General features: G+C 37.2%; 1 long non-coding RNA gene across 2 annotated transcripts; it reads left to right on the forward strand.

The window, feature by feature from the left end:
- The first annotated feature begins 1513 nt into the window (after positions 1-1513).
- On the forward strand, positions 1514-2766 carry LOC137477094 (uncharacterized). Of its 2 annotated transcripts, none has more exons than XR_011000801.1 (2): positions 1514-1999; positions 2421-2766. It is a non-coding gene; the product is annotated as an uncharacterized lncRNA (long non-coding RNA). The 2 variants fall into 2 exon arrangements; XR_011000810.1 differs by having other exon boundaries at positions 1514-1703.
- The last annotated feature ends 14489 nt before the right edge of the window (positions 2767-17255 follow it).

Here is a 17255-nt window from a genome sequence, read left to right on the forward strand (position 1 = left end):
TTTTTTTAGTGCAAGTGCAGACATACTAGGAGTTTCTGCTAGCAGAGCTGTGATGATTAGGCATCACTTCTTGGTTATGCCAGAAAGCGTGCTGGCAAAAGTAGAAGATATGCTCTATCTGAAGTAGACTTACAGGAAGACAAAAATGGAAAACCTGCATTTTCACCACAAGAGATTTTGGCCTGCACTTGTTGAGAAAACCCTTTTTTTTACTGGAATTTAACTCCCTGATCACTTTTTTTTCAGACATATATGTGGATCTTTGGCTTTTCCTGAGCCTCCTAATTGGAAAAAAATTACTTCTGGAATGAGCAGAAGGAGCTGTTGGACAATTATATTGTACTACAGCTACATGAGTTTAACTGTGCACCTTGTCTCCCTTTGCCAATGTACTGAAATATGACTTCTTCCTCTCTGGTGCTCTGCCTCAGAAATCCATTTCATAAATAAACATCAGATTACATTGGTTCACAAGTACCCAGAGAAAATAGCAATCATGAAATCATGCATCTTCTCCTCCACTTAGAATCCCTCTGTTTATATCAAAGTACAAGATTGATCTGTAGCTGAAATTACAGCTCTGAAAGTACAGAAAGATTAAGTAAAGAAACTTTATGTATGACTAAAATGTTTCTTGTCTTTTCATGTTTGTGAAAATTATCTCGTAAAAACTCATTTCCTTCCTGTGGGTTTGAGATCTCAGATTTGTCTTTCACAGGAAACTGATTCACAAACCAGTTGGTTTTCTTACCTTTATTTTCTGTTTAGCCTGATTGGATGACCTTGAATTTCTTTTCGGTGTTTTTAGCTTTCACTACTTTACCTCCAAGCCTCATTTTATTTGCTTATTCCACATGTGATCCTTTAAAGTTGCCTTTTTTCAGCTAATTTTAATTAAGTAAAAAGAATTTAAAAATTTTATTGATGTACAGCGGCACACAGAACAATGTGTGTTTATGTGTGGTGATGGCCTGTTCCACCCTGAGTCCCTTGTTCATTTCTGGCTATTGTATTTGAGAAAAAAAAAGAAATAGCACTCTAAAAACAAGTGGCAGGAAATATCTAAATATCCATGAGTAAAATGATGTGTGCAGTTACATTTGGGGAGAGAAAAAAATGTGAGGAAACATGATTGTTATATATCAAATAGTGGACTGTGTACAGAAAGAAGAACAGGCCTTCAAATTTAGGTTTTCAATGAAAGGACCAACCCCTCACAAAAAAAAAACCCAAACCAAAACCAAACCAAACCAAACTAAACCAAACCAAAAAAAACCCACAAAAAAACAAAAAACAAACAAAAAAACCCAAAAAAAACCAACCAAAAAAAATCTCCAAAATGCCTTAGTCAATTAAAGTATTTATTTAAATCAGTTTTGAATTTATTACCTCTCAGCAGAACATAGACTAATATGCACAGGTTGTAAAATATACAGGGTGATACAGAGAATGCTCAGGTGTATTGCATGAGTAACAAGTAATGAGGTACGTGAGCCCACACCTGTGTCCAGTGTAAAGCTAATATGGGTTCCAAACCTTGTGGCTCCCTCCCAAGTAAATGTATTTGACTCCAGGAGGGACAGTGCCTTCCTGGTTCACCTCTAGGCCTTTAAAAAGAAGCTTTCTCCTTTTTGGAGATTTGGCATTGTCTGCACTACAGTTTGTTAGCATTTCTTTGGAATGGTAGAGGTGTTGGGTACCCTGTAAGTGAAAGGATGCTGAACTTTATCTGTTCTGCTGAAAATGTCCTGGCTAAAAAAGAAATATTTAAAGGATTTTGATCACTGCAAATGATAAGTAATAATTTAAAGGAACAGAAAGCTTATTGATGGAGATGTCTGTCTGTAAGACAGACTGTGGCACATGCCTTAGCATGCCCTAGTGTTTGTTATGCTGCCAGCTAGAGAGCATGTGAAAAAATTGCTTTTCAGCAGAACCTGCATGTATAAGTGAACACAGTCAGCTTTCTAGAAACAAACTTCTGCAACTCTTACCAAAGGTAGTACTTTTTGGATTGTCAGATCAACTTTGTGAGGCCCCTGCATGGCTGTCCTGGAGAAAGCAATGGTTTAACAAGCAATGCTTCTATGATTTCTAGGAGGACTGTATATACAGGGAGAATGTGATATGTTCCTTTACAGAGACAGAAAACTGGGGAGACTGCCAGCAGAGGCTCTGCACAAAAGCATTTTTAAACTTTTTTTTTTTTTTGAATGATGATATTTGAACTGAGAGTGAACATGACAATACCTGATATTGAAGTATATCTGCCAGATAACTTTAGGTACAACCTGTATATTTTGAATTAAAAGAGATATAGTGACACCTTTAGATTATGTGAGCTTTCTGGATAGAGCTGCAATGTACTGTTTCTCCATTTGTTTTTTAATGTGCTCTTGCTTTTAAATTTTTATTTGTAGATTAGACATCTTGGACCTCTATTGATACTTCTAGACTGCTTGACACAGGAGCACTCCACAAGCAGATTTAGAAGCTATAGTGTGACTCTGCCAGTGATCATCTGATCTTCAAGTCTGAGAACAGAAGGTTAAAATAGCAGGAATCCTGGATGAATGTCTGTCATTAGCAAAGCTGTCTTCTTCCATTACTTGCATTTTGTGTCATTCTTTGAAGTCTTTTCTGAAGAAACATGTGCTGTCTAGCTCACAAAATCACTACTGAAGCTTACCACAATGTTAGCCACTTTTACTCTCCCTTCATTTTGCTCAGCAAACATAGGTTTTTGAAATGTAAGAAAAAGTAAGACTGTAGCAGAGAAGCAGAAATATGTAGAACTGGCATTAGTTTTGAAAGGAAAATGAAGAACTCTATTAGGTCTGAGTAAAAGCAAGGTGTAAATATTCAAGGTAAAATTATTCACCCCTTAGATGTGTAGCTAAGCAGATCCAAGAACTCATTGAATTTAAATTAGAGCAAGCTTTAAATTTCTCAACAACACTTCTTTTCCACACTGCACTGAATGCCTGCTTCTGAACACTTTCAGCTATGTAACCAGGCAGATCCCATTCTGGCTGACTTGACCAGAATGAGCAACTAAAATGGAAGATCACACTTTGTAGTCAGCCTCTCAAGGTGTCATCAGGTGCTTGGAGTGGTTCTAACTGTGGATACTCGAGATGCCATGATCTACACTTGATGGTCACTATCAAATTGTCCATGTGATTAAGACAATAGGCAATATAATATAGAGCTATTAAATATAATATAGAGCTATTAGTGTGTGCTTCTAAGGAGCCACATGTGAGGCTCGGTGATGTGAATAATCAGGTGAATAATCACCCAGCTGCTTTTGAGTGATCCCAGCACTGACAACTGAAAGCAGGAGGAATTTTTCTCCAGCGTAGCACCATTTATGACATCCTGTTATGCAGCCTGAAATGAGCTCCAATGTTCCAGTGAAAGAAAGTTCAACACTTTGCGAGGAAACATACATAATCACTAAGAATTTGGCAAAGTCAAAAGCCAGATCCAGGGCCATTGATTTGACAGACTCATGTCTCATCTAATGTCTGCTGTTGTGGTGTTGCTTCTCAAATTATGAATATGTTCTTGGCCTGGTAGAAGGTACAGAGTACAGATCTTCTAAAGCTGAATTAGGGGAAAACAGAACTCTGCTGAAGTTTCTGATTTTACAGGTCACACATGCTTTGTTCTCTGCCTGCTCAGCAGTGTGGATGATCAGAATTTTTTAAAGAATTTTTATTATAAAAACGCACCCCAGGTGCTTGCATTTCCAGTGAAAAAACTATAGAAAAGCTCATGAACTAATCCCAGACTTTCACCTAAAATTATATTCACACATGCCTGCTTACAAGGGAAGGAACAGATAATACAGATTACTTGTTAAGTAGGACTCAACAAAAGAAACCCACATCACGGGTGTAAACTAATGGAATTGTGTTTTCCAGCCTTATGTGTACATTTGTTGATTTATGATAAAAATGTGTGTGGTTATAAAGTTGGCCAAAGCATTCATTGTAGGTAAATGTAGAAATTGAGAGTTGATCTCAAACCCACTATTTTCATTATTTGATCAAAGGAATTTGGTGATTAAGTGACATAAAAGGAGCAAGGTATTTATAGACTGAAAGAAACTGTTTAGCCAGTGATTCTGCTCCCCTGCTACCCAAAGCAAAAGGGTCATATATTATTACTCAGTGGAAACTGAAGCTATTCATGTCAATGAGTATTGGATCATAACATGTCAATAACATGTTATGATTCAATAACATATAACATGTCAATGTTATTGGATCACTTTTCCCTTTATTGAGTCTTAGTTCTGAAATGCTGCAGAAAATTTTGCTGCAGGCAAATTAGATTAATGGCAGTCCTGTTCCTTCCATTCCAAACTCAAACTGAACAGTCCTCCTTAGTCCAGCCTATCCTCAGCTCGTCCAACCTTTCTTTGAGAAAGGCCAGTGCCTATTTATGCTCTCTAGCAATCCAGTTTTACACACAGGCTGATTAAATAAACATAACAGTTTCTGTAGGTGGTTGTGTTTAAGAAAGCGCATGAAAGCTGTAGGATGCAGGAGATAACATGAAAGTGAGAATGTCTGTCTCCTAGAGTAAAGATGTGAAATATTGTTCAACAGCAAGCTACCTGAAGAGCTCAGCATTATCTCCAAAGGAAGAAATGAGATCATCACAAATTCTTTTGAGACCAGTTCATATCTTCTTGGTAGTTATAGAAGACTAAAACAGGGGGAGAGCTCTCACCATTCCAATTAATAAAGAAAGGTATTCAGAAAGTGTATTGTGATTCCAATCATCATATTTGACACTGTTAAAAGCAGCCTGTTCCACCTGATAACTACTACTTTACATGCTTTTATTAAAAAAACGGCTGAATGAAGAATCTACTCCATTTTTTAGTGCAATAACATAATTGCTAATAAAATTTTTGTTGGTTTTGGTGACATATAGTCCTTAAAGGGAAATGCCCACTTTTTACAGTTCTGTCAGATCTTGCCTGAAGATTCAATCATTCTGAATTATTTTATTTATTTAGTGTGTAGCATTTCATATTTTTTTCCTCATTTTTATGGCTTACATTACATATATAGCATATGTGTCTAGATTTTTCAGGATAAGTACCTGCAGACATTTTGTATGCTGTAGAAGTAGATACTGGAAGAAAATGTAAGGAAGAAGTCAGTTAGTAACAAAATTATCTTCTCGGCCTTTTGTGTGTTTTGGTCCACGACTTGGTCATCTGCAATGCAGCCAGAACTGTAAAGCAGAGAAACCTAATGCCTGCCCTTTAAAAAAAACAAAGCAAAACAAAAATGAAAAGCCCCAACAGTTTCACATATCCTTATGTTATTTATGCATTTATTTTGGGAAAAGAGAGCAGTTTGTCAAACATTTAAGGTTGACAGGCAAGTCATGTTGTTGCAATGCAGGTAAACGCTGTCATGAGTGACACTGGCTGTGTCACTATGTGCAGCATTAGCCTGGGAATTTGAGAAGACAGGCTCATGAAAAAAAAATGAATGCTGTCAGACAACCCTGCATTTTTTATTATTAAAATCTTGAGTGAATTTAGTGCTCATGAAAGTGAGGGACTAAGCTTCTCTGCACATCCCTTTCAATAAATCTCAGTACTGACCTGCAGCACCTTTGCTATTCTAGTTATGGGCCTTGAGCAGAGATTGCTCACTATGTCAGATTGTGGGAGGTTTGTGAAATAGATAGCTGAAGACTTAGATGAGGCCATTTAACATATTCTTGCTTGTGACCCAACCATGACTTAAGCCTAGACCCTTAAAGATGATGGGCAGTTACAAATTAAGCATATATCACACTATACCCCCTTAGCAGTTAAAATAAAAATTGTTCAATACTATTGAAGGATTTTTTACTTATAGAAATTGATAACTCCCATTCTGATAGGAGGTTACTTCTGTGAACTAGTATTTTGGTCTTTATTAATTTTAATAATTGTCCTGGAACAGCTGTCCAGAAAGCTGTGTCCCTGTGTGTTGTGGAAACACCTTTTTGCAAAATGTCATATTCAAAACATGAGTTCTGAGAGTACTTCATTATCCAAGTAGATTCAGTTTCTACTACTATGTCAACAAGTGCTATTCAAGAGGAATGAGAAGCAAGAGGAGCCAATGGCTGCATAATGCGTGCATGGGGGCTGCAGTCCCTGCAGACACTCCTGGGAAATGGTCACAAGTGCTCTCGGCAAGTCTCAGTTTTATGAGTTCAATCTGCTCTGTGACTGTGAGGAAAATGGGCTGCAGTTAATCAAGGATTAGCAGCATCACCTTTTCTCTTCAAGAGACCATCAAATCCCACTCCCTTAGGAGAGAAAGCATTGAGCAGATGTGTGGGTGGCATTGCAGGCAGCAGTCATAAGACTGTCCCTGAAGAAATCACAGCTGAGGGATCACTGCTGCTGTTGCTTTCACCCTGGAAGAGCCTGCTCTAAGGCCCTGTGATGCAGAGGCTCTGGCTCATACTTTGTGTGTTTCAATACAGAGCCTAATCCACTTAGGCAAGCACAGAGTGAAAATATCATTGCCTTTACAGTGAGAGCCGAAGGCTGTAACAAATCTAAATGCCATAGCTCCATCAAAAATAAACACTCAAAGCCATCTTGACATCGAGGGCATGGAGCTGAGAATGACATTGAGAATGAGATTTTAGGAAGAGTTTATTTCACTCTTCATGCAGCTATAACTGCACTTTAAAAGGATTCGGGTGTCTTTGTAGTATTTTTGTAATCTTTGGAAGGTTGAGAAACTTTATTCTACCCCCTGCTTTCTGTGTAGTTTTGAATTCTTAGGATATGGTCACTTTTTCTGCAGTGGTGAGCACATAGCTTAATTGCAGTGTCCACCAAATTGGCAAAAGAGATAGTAATCTACCTGGAATACTCCTGACAACCTGCCTGTTAAGCAAAAGGCATAGTTAGTCTGCATTACTCAGGCTAAGCATCTGCAAGAAGACATTTCAATGTCTTTTTAATAATGTCAGTAATAAGAACAAAAGAGTGGAAGGACTAAATAAATGGTAGCACACTTTTCCTAGTGTATATATGTGCACTTTATTTTACTGTATCATGCCCTGTATTGAAACTAAAGCCACAGTGCTTATTTCAAATTACATTTCTCTCCTGATTTTTAATACATTTATGATTTCAATGTGCCCAAATTAAAATCCTACAATAAATTGTAAAGAGATGAGGTTAACTATTAATTTTTGAGCACTTGAGAAGACAGTGCTAAGTTTTTAAATGAAAGAAACCAATTGTCCTTGTAAATCTTGCAATGTTTGGCTGTAGTCCTCTACTTGCAGGAGGTCCTGCTCTTAGCACCTGGTTTACTATTGGTTTCAGTAGACTTACACTGTTTTGCAATTCTGATTGCCCCATTAGAAAATTGTGATGTGGCATTAAAATTTTAACAGATAATGCTCTGTTTGCATTTAATCCCACTTAGCTTCAGATTGCCAGAGATAAGCAAGAAAGGAATATTAAGCATTCATAAAACAATTTCACAAAAGCTAAAATTCCATGGAACAAAAGAACAGAGAAGAATGATGATAAAAAGTTGAAAGTTTAAAAAATCAAATTCTGTTCATCTTTTATATTTATTATTAGTTGTATTATACTAAAAAAATGAACGTTTACCAAATTATGGCTGCATGTTTTTGCTCTGTGGTTGCTAAGTCTGGCCTCTGTCAGGACAGAAAACTAAAACTGTCCCAGATCTGGCAAGATTCTGTGGATATAAATATAATCAAATTCTCAAAACCTATAAATTGTGTTTATACATCACTACTGAAAATTCTTATACTTTCACTACATTGTCTGCCAGTCTATCAAAATGTTTGGGGACATTTTGCTTTTTATATTTGATTATTTTGACTTTCAGAACACCTTTTATTTTACATAGCATAACAATATTTTTTATTAGTGGTTCTATGTGGGTTTATTTAACACCTGCATAATTTTTAAATGGTTCTTTACAAAGTGACCATAAATGGATGTTTTGCTCTGCAGAATCTTCAATAAAAACATCTCTCACTATCACCAACAGCAATAGAGGGGGTGGAGTGGGCAGACTTTGAAATCTGCTTTTACAAGTCTAAATCCTCAGGCAAAATAAACAATATTATATGAGATTAAAAAAAATACACACAGAGATGATAAGAAAAAATCTAATGTCTGCAGAAGGCTGTGCTTCAGCAAGCAAGGTATATGTTAGTCTGTTTGCTTATTTTTTAAGTTTTCCAGTACCAAAATGCATGTTTAAATGATTGCATTTGACAAAGGAAAGACAAGGAAAAATGGTGCAGCATCTTTAATTTATCAGTTTACATGAGATGCAGGCAATAGCCTGTGGGTACCAGATTGTGATTTTTCTACTCAAGTACATTCTCATGTTTTACTGATGAGCTATATGCCAGACCCTTGTGCTCTGTATAGTAAGAGTTTCATGGAACATCTGCTTCAATTGCTCTATCTCTTGTTTTGTTTTGTCACTAAACTCGCTTATGCTACAGAAGCACTGACTATAAAAGAAGCTGCTTTAATTCAATAGCATATCAAGAAGGTAGATTCTCTAATGCTTGCAAGACAGCTATTTTTGTCTAATGCTTTCCATTCCATCTAAAGTGGTATAACAATTAACACAATATTCTGTCATACTTCACAGGATGTCCAGTTTTCTGACCTACCAGCATGTTTTTAACTAGAAAAGCTGCATCTGTGTATATGCATGTGTATCTGTGTGCAGCTGTAGACAGAATGACACGCAGGGAGGTGTACCTGCCTGTCTGTATTTGCAAAAGGATATATGAGGCATTGATGGGAAAACACATATAAGTGCCAGAAGAGTAACATTTTCCCCATTCCCAATGCCATGTATCACAAAGGAAGATAACAGAGAAAGTAAGTCAATAAGGTGAGAATAGCTTTGACTTGTTACTAACTGTGTGCTCTAGCATTTACATAGTAAATGGCACTTGATGTTTTGTGTGTATTTAACCTGGAAGGATAAAATGTTTTACATTGATGGAGAACATTATATGGGAATTTAAACCAACATACATCACCCTTTGTCAGTGTATTAAATAATTTTTCTTGTCCCATTGGGTATTCCTGGCTATAGAGCCTGTGAAATGATGTTGGTGTTTAAAGGTGACAGTTTCACTTTAATTTGCTGTACCATGGTCAATTTGAATGGAAAAAAAAAAAAAAGATGATTAACTGAACAAAAATGAAATAAAAACAGTGTTTTAAAACTGAAAGTGTATCTACAGGACCATTACAATATTCTCTAACAGTTTTACATTATAAATGCATGAGAGAAAAAAAGGAGAAGCTCTGTAAAAAAAGACAAATAAGATAAACATCCTTCCCACAAAAATTTGTTATATCCTTTCTCATATTTTTGGTCTGAATAAATGCTGAAGATTATGGTGCTGTAAAGCTGTAGTCTAGTTTGGGGTTTTTTCCTTAATTTTACTTTCACCTGTTCTGACATCCAACCTAAAAAATCCTGTTAGAAACAAAGAAACTATGAACAGATGCTGAAACCATCTTTAGTTTACATATCCTTGTTACTGAAAGGATATGAGGCTTAATTTTAAATTTTTTTTAATTTTTTTTTTTTTTAGAAATACAGTTTATCATTGTATGTGAATTGCCATTGACAAGGTTGGTAATTAGCCTTGTATTATTTTCAGCATAGTTCACATCCACACATCACAGGATGGAAAATGAGAGCCTTAGACAAACAGTATCCTTGTAGAAGATCATTAGGAATCCCACTGTGACATGCCACGTGGAACCTCGTTGATTCAAATTAGTCATCTGCATTGTTCTGTATTTCAGACTGCAGGAGGTTTCAACTTATTTTACAAAGCCACAATTGTTATACGTTTATGGTCAGAGTAACAAGTAATGTTCTGCACTCTCAGAAGACACCAAAGACATTTTAATATGTACTCATTATGCAGCTCTGCCTGCAATGCTATTTAGAGTTTCATCAGTGTCTGGGTAACAAAGCTGTATTTCCTCAGCTTTTTACAACTGAGCTGTAAACATGAACTCTCAGTTAAACAGCACTGTATAGAAAGTATTATCTAGGACTCAGGGTTTTGATTTTCCTTTTTTTTTTTTTAAGTAAAAAGAGGTTTTGATGATACACACTTATAAAATGAATGTATCCTAATGCTGATTTTTTTTTGTGTGTAGATGTAATACAGGTTTGAACAGTGCTAAATCCACTGGGTTTGGCTGTAAAAATACAAGAGCAAAAATGCTGTTTGTCACAGTCCTAATTTACTGTGAGGTCAAATATGTACCTTTAAAATAGAATTTACAGTAGAGTTTTAAAATAGTCATTTATGATGGCTATTTGGTCCCATATATGTCTATGCAAAATCTTTTACTGGTATTGCTGATAGCAATATGTATATTTTTTAACACATATACCACCCCCAACTAGGATATCTCAACAATTCATATTCTTTATTTCTTGCTGGTATTTACTGGTGCAAATCCATCTATTTCAGTAGAAGATTTATTCCAATAGTGTATTTAATCTCAGTCAGGATCCTGTCATGATACTCAGTAACCTCAGAAATACTTGGGTCTGCACTATGTGTGCTGCAGATAAAAATAACCCAAACCTAAACCTGTTAGGGAAAGGAGCCTTTCAAATGATCCTAACCTGAGAAGGGCAGAAATTTTTGTTTTCTAGGAAAGTATCAGAATTTTAATGTTCCTAAAATAGATTCAGTTTATATTATATATATTTTAGATACAAATCCACAAACACTGAAGAATTATTTCTATGAATTCTCTTCCCTTTGTGCACAGAATCAGGAATCTGATATATTACTTCAAGACTACATAGCACAACATCAGAGAAAGAATTCAAGAGTAGTGAACAACTCAGGGGACCAGTAATAGAATATGAATCCTAGGTTGTTGTTTCAAATCTAATCCAGGTTGGAAGTAACAGCAATTATTGCCATCTAATGTCTTTTCAGTGATCTGTATGAAATGAGTTTGTGGTCTCAGTGTCGTGTCTAACAGACAGGTGTCTAGATCACAGCTGACACCATTGTTGGCAGACAAAATGTAGGGACCAAAGCCCAGACTAAACATTGAACTGCTCTTTGGTGTCAGTGCAAAACTCAAGCATTTCAGCAGGAGAATGTGCAAGCCAATGAGTTTATAGAACCTATCAATGAAAACTATTTTAGTCTTCAGGCACTTGCCCAGGAATCCTCTTAAGATCTGAGCATTATTTCAGTTAAACAATAAAGGTCTATATTAAAAATTAGCACCCAAAAGCACAAGAAGACACACATAAAAGGAACAGCCATAATAGTTTCAATTCACTTGCTGAAACTCTGTGCTTAAATTTATTCAAGTGCTTCACAATAGAATAATTCCTTTAATGGCTTGCAAATCTCTCCTGCACACTACACTATGACATCCATATACCACATGGCATGTTTCACAAATCACTGATAGTAACAGCATTGTGGATACCATTTGTTCTCTTCTACTTGTGAGAGCACTAGGAAAAATCTTTACTGGCTAGGAATACTGCTCAGATGACCCCGCTGATGTGATCATTTATGCCACTTGTATTACAAAGCCCTCTCCTCTCTCATCCTGCTTGGATGTGTTACATCAAAAATGATATGTAGAACAGCTCAGTGGTGACTGCTAGACATGGCTTTGCTGGTGTTGGGTATCCCAAAGGATCTGCACAATCCCCCCTGCAACTTTTGTTACTGTAGTGGACTGCTAAATAACATGGGGGTTGCAGAGATGCACTCTGGGTCTTCTCCAATTTAAATGCTCATTCCAAAGCCTATGGATAAACACTATGGTGTACGCAGAAAAAAAAAGTCACAATAACATTAAGAAAACATCCATTTTTATGTATGATTGAGTTAGAAAAATTTGAGTTCTGAAAAATCATGTTATTTGTGGACTTTCCCAAGGGTAACCATGTTATAAAGGGACTGGGACTTTTATAAAAATACCACAAATCAGTGTGCTTAAGGCAACTAGCTGACAATTATGTGCAGTTTTGATTATGGGAATTTACATTTGCACAAAGGAATATAATTACAAGGGAAGTAAATTTTTTCCTTTTTTTTAATGTTAGCCTTGTACTTTTTGACCTGGGTTTCAATTTAGCAGAGATTGAGAAAATTATAATCAACATAGATGCATATATAAATGTTTATATAGTAGGTATCTGGCAGGCAAAAACCCTTCTACTGAGGCTTATCTGGATCTGGGGTCCACATTATACTAATTACTAGGTACTAAAGCCAGTAGAAAAGAAAGAACTCCAGAGAGAGAAGCTACCATATTTTATCTACTACAGGTGATAGATATTATTTGCCCTATTATTATTTTATATTATTTATGGATCAATCTAAGAATGACATATATGAGTTTAATATATTCATGTAAGATATTATATACATGGGAAGAAAGACAGAAAACATTTGGGTCTAATTCTTACATAATTTTGTCATGAAAATTGAATATCAAGAGACTTGATAAGTAAAAGGAAAATAAAGGAAATAATGAAAGGAAAGAACCAAAATGCAATAATAGAAAAGAGTGCTATTGTTAATAAATGAAGGATTAGGAGGCTCAAACAAAAGGAGACTTTAATATATGATAGAGAAGAAAGAAATGGAAGGATTTTTAAATTTAATAGACAGTTCATAAATTTAAAAATCTGTCATATAGTATTAAAAATCACACTTAGCATTTTACTGAGTAATATATTATTAATTTATGTTATGATATATGATTCACTGTAGTGCTAATAATTTATATTTTGTGTAGAATTTTAAGTCTAGATTTCCAGCTTTAGTAAGCCTCAGTTTTGTCTGGCTTTCCTGCCTCAAGGTTTCACATAGTGATCAGACATTCCTAAAAGGAGCATGAACCTTGTGTGAGAGAATTACAGTAAATGAGCAGGAGACTTCCTCGTTTAACACGGCATTTGATGTCACTACTGTATTGCTGGGTTCACCAAATGATTACCAAGTTGTTACTTGTAGGGATAGGACAGCCCGGTATGTTCTTGGCACTTACACACTCTGAAGCATTTTATCTTTAAATTTTTGAAGCTCTGAACACAGTTTCAGCCATAAGACTGTGGTTGGAATAATAAGTCTTAGCTAAATTCCCACAAAACATTTTGCAAAGATGAAGACTGAGGTTGGTGGTTGTTTTGTTTAAAAAATAACAAAGACCTTTTCTTTGTCCTGGTTCCAGGCAGTGGTGGTGTCCGGCTAGCGCGCTGCTTCTCAGCTGGACCGGGGCTGCCATGTATGTGTGTGCAGAGCTCTAGGGCTGAGCCTCCACATGGGTCTGCCACGCCGTAGCCAGACCCTGAGGCGAGACAAAGGGTGAGAGAATGGCGCACCCTGCTCATGTGGCTGAGAACTCATTATTCCCACATGGCTGCAGCAGTGGATAATGCAGCTGTCCTCAAGCCAGCATGAGCAAAATGGTGCTGGGGCAGAGGGAACGGAGGATTAAATAGGGGGTGGGCCAACAGGGGCAGAAGCCCCCCATCGCCCAATGGGGACAGATGACAGGGGAGTGACGCGGAACATGGCATCCTATGGGAACACAACAGGGGTGTGTACAGGGTTTTGGGACAAATGGGATTAGAGAGGTGAGGTGATCGATACAGAACTTTCCGAGAGTAAGAAGGAAGTGGTTACAAGATTGACATATGAAAGCTCCTATAGCAGACAGCCTGGAGGAGACCATTTTAAGGGGAAAATAGGGGTACATAGAACCGATCTAACTAACACTAATTAAAATCCCTAACTGAACCCACCCGGGATGCAACAGTTTCAGCCACAAGACTGTGGTTGGAATAATAAATCTTAGCTAAATTCCCACACAACATTTTGCAAAGATGGAGACTGAGGTTGGTGGTTGTTTTGTTTAAAAAATAACAAAGACCCTGAAAGTGTCCTGTTTGCAAGGCTAGCTTAATCTTAAACAGGCATGTCTGTCACAGATATTGGGCTAGGGGTGATAAGCAAGCCCAAATGAGAACTCCTTCTTTCAGTCCGGATTGCTGCTGCACCAAATACTGTTCCCCATTATCTGTCTAGTAGTATATCAGGTATAATCCCCTCTCATTCCACCTCCTCTCCTGTAGGTCATCAGTATCCAATAACCCAGGGACAAGTAAGCATCACCTTTAAGATAAACTCTGCCCAGCTTCTAGCTCTTATATGGATACTCAGTCATTGTGCTCATCTGTGTCAGAAAGCAGAGATCTTGAGTTTGGTGTAGTTTATCCTTCTGTTTCTAAAGAGAAATTACATATACAGCTAGAAACTGGCAAAAAACAGCCCACCAAAACCAAATCCACACTGAAATAGTCTGTTTAGGAAGCTGAAATTCTTTCAGCCAGAACCAACGTGGCGCATTAGTGAGAAGTGCATTTGAAGGGCTGAGAATAGACCATTCTAGAAAAATGGGCAATTAAATGGAAATGCTTTCCCTTCCCTTCCCTTCCCTTCCCTTCCCTTCCCTTCCCTTCCCTTCCCTTCCCTTCCCTTCCCTTCCCTTCCCTTCCCTTCCCTTCCCTTCCCTTCCCTTCCCTTCCCTTCCCTTCCCTTCCCTTCCCTTCCCTTCCCTTCCCTTCCCTTCCCTTCCCTTCCCTTCCCTTCCCTTCCCTTCCCTTCCCTTCCCTTCCCTTCCCTTCCCTTCCCTTCCCTTCCCTTCCCTTCCCTTCCCTTCCCTTCCCTTCCCTTCCCTTCCCTTCCCTTCCCTTCCCTTCCCTTCATTTGTTTTCAGTGTAATGTGATGGAGGAGAGAGACTGATTAGAAGTACACAGTGAGGAATTTCATAATCACAGCAGGAGGAGGGAGCACTGTTATCCTCACTACAGCCCAACCTCATGACAGCAATAGGGACTGTTCCACAGCTGCTGGGGAGGAACCCAGCCAAGAGACAAAACCTCGAGCTGTCAGTAGATCCAGATGTCGCTGCTGCTGCTGCTATTGGAAAGAGATACACCAGAGGTTGTCATCTGGGTGTGTAACTGCCAAACTCGACTGCCTTTGGGCCACAGCTGTTGGCTTTGCTGCTGCGAGACTCTTGAGTAGGAAGAAGAGTTAAAACTGTGCCAGCACAGTGGGGAGACAGCTACCAAGTTAATGCTCAAGTGGTATCCTGGCAGTTCTCAATTTGCTTTGTAGTTGTTTTGTTCAGTGGGAAAAATAGATGCACCAATAAAAGTTTAATTTGCAACTGTAGCTTTAAGTACATGCATGCAGTATGGTAGTTGTGCTTTTGTAGATTTATGAAGAGTGACGATTGGATGTCTATGTTATAGACTACTCAACACATGCAAAAGCAAATATTGTACCAATAAAGTTTTTCTGTCTGGTTTAAGTGGTTAATCAAACTTCATAACCACAGATCATACTTTTGCTGGATATCATTAAATGGAGAAATAATTCAATGACAAGGGAAAGAATGACATCTTGCCTGGGCAAAGTGCTGGTAAGTGTCTGGTTTATGATTTTTTTTTTTAATAATATTTACTAGGATAAGACATTATTTGAAAGTCAAAAGGAGAAATTTTTGAAATCTTGCCACACCTTTTTGGTATGATATTAAACACAAGATTTAAAGCTGTAAAGGTTCCCATTGATCAGTGACACCAGTGCTTTGCTATGCTAGTCATTTTGACAGTTTATTTTCATTTGCAGCCAATTTCTATGCCTATCCCCTAACACCAACATTTTCCGTTATCTTAAATAGTTTATTTCACTCCTTGACATTTATCCTCTGGGTTTGTTTATAGAAGGCATGCACATCCCTTCTGTCTTGTCCCTTGTAGCTGTTTCCCATTTCTCCCTTCCACCATAGGTTTCATTCTAGTCATTCTAATAAGCTCAATTCTCAAAGCCCAATCTGCTGCACAGAAATTTTGCTAGTATAGATATTTCTGTTAATACTGTGGAAAAAACTTTGTACCCCCAAGTAGGAATAGCTTATAAAATAGGAACCCTATTTCCTTAATCAGTTCAGCTACTGCAATGTGTAGCTGTTACAATTTAAATTAATCTTTTCTTAACATTGGTTATTAGAATCACTCACAGTATTCCACATAAGGAGATACAATTACTTAAACAATAGCAAGAATGTTTCCTTGTTTTGATTAGATACATCCTAGTATCTTAAGCATCTAGTTCTGTAGGTTTTTACAAACAGAATCTGGCCTTTATATGGCTTTTTGTGATTTTCCTGGATGTCTTTCTTCATGGCTGCATTATTCCATGGCTTATGAGGTGATGGACCCTCTGATAAAGTAATATTTTAAAACAGTCTAGACAGGGCACAATGGTGCAAATCTCAAGAGAAAAGGTAGCAGAAAAATGCATTTCTAAGACCTTCAAATCTACTTTCTATCCTGAATTCCACTGCTGGGACATAGCAGAATCTTCTTCCAAAGTCTCTTCTTAAAAGACAGATACCTGGAGTACTGCCAGCAAGAAATTAGCTGTTTATATGTTACGCTTCCTGGTCAGCCCACCATTATAAATTCCCTGGTTTGGGTCATCTCGTGGCCAGCTATTTTGGACTTTTAGGCTTTAAATATCTCCCAGATGTCCTCAGAAGGTACAAAGGAGCTCATTGAAAATAATACTAATCTTCAGTAACAAAGATAGTATTACTGAATTATTGCTGAGAACTGTTTTATTGTTTTCAATACCAAGTATGGAACAAATTCTGTAGTGTTTACTTCCTGAACAACGAAAAATAAGTAATACTAAAGAAAAATTACTATGGAGAACCATCATGGCTTTGCAAAATGTGCTTCATTTCTACATTCAGTAAGACACATCCCTTATGTTTCCAGTTGCAAAACTACATCAAAAATAAAAATAAAAACAGCTGATCAAATCTGTGTCACCATGAACAGTCAATTTAATTTTTATGTGAATGTAGAGTTTGCATTTTTAGGCATATATAGTGCTTTTGCTATATATAGATACACATGTACTTTATGTAGAGACAAAGGTCTTATTTTACATATCCTATATGAAAATTTCTGTGAGTAGAGCTTTCCAGTGGGAATAAACTGTATCTTGAGGAAGCATACCAGTTTGAAATCTGGAGAAAAAGAAGGTTGCTAGGAGTTGAAGACTATTAGCAGAAGAGGCAAGGCAGAATGAGGGAAAAGGA

This window comes from Anomalospiza imberbis, chromosome 1 (genome assembly GCF_031753505.1).
Source record: "Anomalospiza imberbis isolate Cuckoo-Finch-1a 21T00152 chromosome 1, ASM3175350v1, whole genome shotgun sequence".
Classification (NCBI taxonomy): Eukaryota; Metazoa; Chordata; class Aves; order Passeriformes; family Viduidae; genus Anomalospiza; species Anomalospiza imberbis.